Here is a 5,197-nt window from a genome sequence, read left to right as displayed (position 1 = left end):
TTTCTGAGAAGTTTTGTCATCTGTCGGGTATTTCGAAGTGCCACCATTATCATTTTAGGGCAATGAATTCCGGTGCGGTATTTCTCAAGGAGACGTCTGATGATGACAAAAAGCTCATTACATAGCTGTTGATATATTCTGCAGGAGACTGTAGCAGGTTTTTTGGCTAAAGGTTAAAGAACTATTATATATGTCTGATTAAAAAACAATTGGTTTATGCAAGGAACTTATATACATGTAATTCATAAGACAAAGATGTGTGTACCGTCAGGTAAGGTCATTTGTAAAAGACCCAGTCAAAGCTGTACCGTGCCTCGCTCTGACTGAGGTATGATTTGTCGCCGACGGGTATTGTCACTGAATTATATTTATTTATTTACTATTTAACCTTTTTATTCATTCATTCATTTATATTTGTGTTGAAAGTGAGATCAGGTGAAAAATGCATCATTAAAGAGAGCAACGATTAGATAGAATGTTAATATGCCGATCAAGACCTGGTAGTCCTGTGGTCCGTGTTTGCCCAACTCTTTATTTTGTATCCCTTGTGGAATTAGAGATTGATCATTGTTTGTTATCTTCACTTTTCATTAAAAAGCGATATTTTACTTCCAAAAAAAATATAGAATGTATAGGTCTATATTCTTTTGACATACAAAACTGTGGGTGTTGCTGCTCTTATTTCTGTGTCAAGGATAGTTCAAGGTCACATTCTTTCCATATCAATCAGAAGACCTTTCAAATTCCGTTAAAACAGACATTAGATGTATCTGGTAAGGGTTTATTACAAATTTTGTTCAAGCACCCCTGTGGTTTTACTGAGCATACCTAATAATAAACTAAACTGCGAATTAACGACTTTAGATGCGTTAATCAACCTCAGTCCAATTTGTAATATAAAATATTGAAAACTGTAATTTTCATTTTCCGTGGGTTTTTTTTTTTTTTTTTTTTTTTGCTTCATATTTTATCTGAATTGTATGGTAGTTACACTAAACATGTGCATGTTCGGATAAGTTGTCCACGCTATATACACTTTTTACTGAGAGGTACACTGTCCACGCTATATACACTTTTTACGGAGAGTTACACTGTCCACGCCATATACACTTTTTACGGAGAGTTACACTGCAATCGGAACTCCTCGAATGTCTCGCGCACTCGACATAGATCTCGGCAATCTCTCACCAGAGGGCGTTACGCTACGCTCCACAACGTGAAAGTGAAGCTTGCGTAGCGCGCCCTCTGGTGAGAGAATGAGATCTCGGATGTAATACGGTGGCATCCATGAGTGAATTTGATGCATTGCCAATTGACAATGCATCAAATTCACTCATGGATGTCACCGTATTACATCCGAGATCTATGTCGAGTGCGCGAGACATTCGAGGAGTTCCGATTGAGTTACACTGTCCACGCTATTTACACCTTTTTTTTTTACGGAGAGTTACACTGTAATAGTATTAAACCTTGCGTTGTTTTGAGTGACATCGTGAGGTCAACATATGATAGCTGGTTTTGGTTCTGTTATATCGATCACGCTATCTGCTGTACATATATTCCGTATCTTGCATGCAAGTTTGTCGATCCTAAATTATGTTAGAATGTAAACTTTGATATACATATGTGTAAATGTACACATCTCATGTTTTCAAAGTATACAAAATTACATGCATTTTGCCTTCATTTTGCTTGTAGTAATTAATTCTAATAGTTCGTTCGCCGAAATATTACAATAATTAATCACAATACAGACTAAAAATTAATTATATGTTAATGCGTCATTCGTACACGTGGTTTTAAGTTGTTTTTTTTTTTTAAAAAAACAACAAACCATTTCCTATTTTTTTTCTGACAAAAATCAACTAATAAATAGAGAAATAATTTTGTTTATACAATCCAAGTCTAAATAAAACAGCTGTTAATTGAAAGAATGGCCTCAAGTGAATTGGTACATATATTATTCTCTCTTTTATATAAGTATTCACACGACACTATCATTATCTGCTATCCCAGAAACTGATGCGTGAAGCAGTTGGGTTATTTTATTTATCATGTTGTTAATTTAAATCTTGTCTGTAATCAGTATTTCATATATAATTATGGATATGTGCAGTGCAGAAGTGTCAACTCTGTCAGTATTACCTTTAGTACTTCTAAATGATTGTTATTTATTTTCAATGTTATAATTAATTGCCTGTTAACATGTACATGCCCCCCGAGGGCCCTTGATTGGTGAATAAACTATATATATATAGGACCTATTGGTTCATATTTGTTTCATATTCGCTCTCCAAAGGTGACGATACACGATGTTTCTCATGTATCAGTATATTCACATTAGTTTCTACACATCATCAAATATACTTACATTTCCATGTTTTTACCTCTAATAAAACACTGTGTATCGTCACCTTTGGTTAGCGAAGATGGGGAGAAGCACCTTGTATTGTCACCCTGAATATTAAACAATCCTTTGAATATTTCAAATCATTTATAACGCTGACACTTGTTGTTATATTAGTGTCAGTTTCCTCGAGGTCAAGGGTTTCTTTGTGCAACATTTATATTCAATCTCCGGGGCTGATCCAGGAATTGCGGTGGGGGGGGGGCGCAGCTTTTTTTTTCTTTTTTTTTTGAGGCAGGGGGTCTGTGGGTCGCCTTGAGGCCCCAGTGGGTCCAGAGCAAAGCCCTGGTAGGGGTCCAGGGGCGAAGCCCCCGGAAGCTCCTGAAATTTACAGATTTTATTAGGCTTGAAATATGTCTCCTACATAGTAATTTTTACTAATTTCTGTCATTTTTAATAAGGTGAAATTAAAAAAAATGACGCAAATTCAAAGGGTTTTGGGGGAAAAAAATATTCAGTAAATCAAAAGATTTTGTCATTTATTCCTCGTAGAGTGGAAGAAATTATTGCTTCTTTTATCGTTTACATTTTTCCAAACAAGAGACCACGATTTACCTTAAATTTGAAAATTTTAGGCGGGGTGGGGGGGGGGGCGCTCTCCCCTTCTTACCTTAATCCGCCACTGAATCTTGTTACCTCAATGCAAGGTCAGTACCTTTCATCTAAGACTTACCAAATAGACTTTCCCTATAATCCCAAATGGTACAAAACTCACTAAGGTACGAGATTGTTTGGGTACGAATTGATGCTACCGAAATCTAAGTTACCTCCCTTTTCAACTTCCTTTTCCGTTTAACCATCGAAAGCGGTATGTGTGTTACGATTGTTGTATGCTAAATCCGTTCAAATCGATTATAATCTTGGAGTAATTCTCATAGAAAGAATTATGCTTAATGAACAAAATATAGTTAATTTAGTTTTGTGAATGGTTAATTTAAGTATGTACATTTTTATGAATGATGAATGTATTTACAACCCCCCCCCCCCCCCCCCGATGAAAATGTAAACAATGTCTGAAGTCGTGCTATAGTTAACATTGTCTAATTATCTTTGTAGGTTGCATCTGTAAGGCTCGACAATGGTAAGTGGAACGTTTTTAACACAGTGGTATCATATTCTTGGTGTTTATTGGTGTAGAGTGAGTAGCACGTCATACTAGCAGAGCTTATCAGTAAGGCTATCTTATAAATGATGTTACAGTTTGTCAATCAAGAAGCAGAGGGCAAACTACGATACCATTATATTATTCATGAAATTGTAAATGTTTATTTTATCTACGGTACCATATTGAACTCTTTGAAAGTTGATGTGAAAAAAGAAACATTGTTTAATCTGAGATTATGCTTGGATATAGTGAGGGCTGATGTAGGGTAGATTTATGTAGTTGATTTTGTGATTGTTACCAAGGATGCATGAAATGAAAGTTTAAATTACCATAGTGACATGTGCCATGGCTATGCTTAATGTAAAGAAAAACAGCACTTTGATCTGATAAATTAATATGTAATTGAGCTTTCCAACAACCAGTAAGCACATTGTCTGACCGCAACATTCTTCTGGACAGTCCCTCAAATGTCTTTGACGGTCGTAAGCATATTAAGCGCCCAGCACAGGCCTAAATATGAAGCACTTAACTGGTATTGGTGACATCTCCATATGACAGTGATTGGGATAAGCACGTGCCCAGCGCCATAGTCGCATTAAATTAAAAAAATTTGCATAGAATATTGAAAACATTGCGCCTTTGTGCCGCATATTGTTGATATACCTAGTTTTGAGGTAATCCCCACCGGCTTCGTAGATATACGAACTTTTCTACTTTTGAGATGATCCCCCACTGAATCAATATCAATATAGTGCTTGAAAATTTTACCCCTTAATGCTTTTGTAATAGTACAACTTTACGTTCTTTTAAGTGCAAATATGACTTCGATTTCCTCAGTGTCTAATCAAACAGTAAAAAGATATCTGATTGGTTAATACATTTTAATGCACACAGACAGAAAATGTTACGGGAAAAAATTCGTAAGCCTGACAAAGGGCAAACTTTCCTTAATTTTCGCCAGTGTTGGCAGTAGACACTGTAGGAGCAGGAGACGATGATGCGGAAACATCAAAACAGACAATCACGATGAGAATCCTAAAGTAAAACATAGATTTAACACAAATAGTAAAACTACAGTTACCTATATGGCAATACAGTCTCTCAGTAGTGTTTAGACTATATTTGATTTACTGGTCTCTCAGACTCGTAATTTTTAAATGTCACATAAAAATTTCAATATGGCACATTCATTCTAAAAATGTCACATTGAAACTAGCTGGTAATTTGCCATTGTCACATTCAGCAATTTGCTTATCCCAATCACTGATATGAGTGAAAATTTTTCGAGATTGATGTTAAACAAGATACAATCAATCATCTTCACAATTTGAAGACATCAACCAAAGATCTTTATCCTCTAGCAAGCATTTTTTGCCTGTTAGTTCAAGGGGTGTATCTATCAGACCAAATGTAACCAGGATATAAACCCAGTCCCTTTGGTGCTCTACTGAGCTATCTGACTATGGGTGATCAATCCAGTCTGACCACCAGTTATACTCATTAGCTTAGAAGAATGGAAGTAATTAAATTTTTGTTGAGAATAGTTGAAGATTAACCCACAGGGTCATGGATTTTGTTGGAAAATAAATGCCTTACCCTTTGTACTTGATTTTTGTTTTTCATGAAAATTACTTGACTTTCAGGGGTAGGGGATGTATTCAGGTACTTTCAGACAAGTTATGTCA

At 35.8% G+C, this 5,197-nt stretch overlaps 1 long non-coding RNA gene across 1 annotated transcript in view; it reads left to right on the top strand.

Annotated features, from left to right (window-relative positions):
• The first annotated feature begins 3,193 nt into the window (after nt 1-3,193).
• The window catches only part of LOC130053999 (uncharacterized), a 3,945-nt gene continuing 1,941 nt past the window's right edge, over nt 3,194-5,197 (top strand). Inside the window, exons 1-2 of the long non-coding RNA XR_008802230.1 lie at nt 3,194-3,215; nt 3,464-3,514. This is a non-coding gene — a long non-coding RNA (uncharacterized LOC130053999). The remainder of the gene's footprint in view (nt 3,216-3,463; nt 3,515-5,197) is intronic.

Source organism: Ostrea edulis, chromosome 4, assembly GCF_947568905.1.
Source record: "Ostrea edulis chromosome 4, xbOstEdul1.1, whole genome shotgun sequence".
Classification (NCBI taxonomy): Eukaryota; Metazoa; Mollusca; class Bivalvia; order Ostreida; family Ostreidae; genus Ostrea; species Ostrea edulis.
Note: the sequence above shows the minus strand (reverse complement) of the source record. Positions and strands in the feature narration are given on the sequence as shown.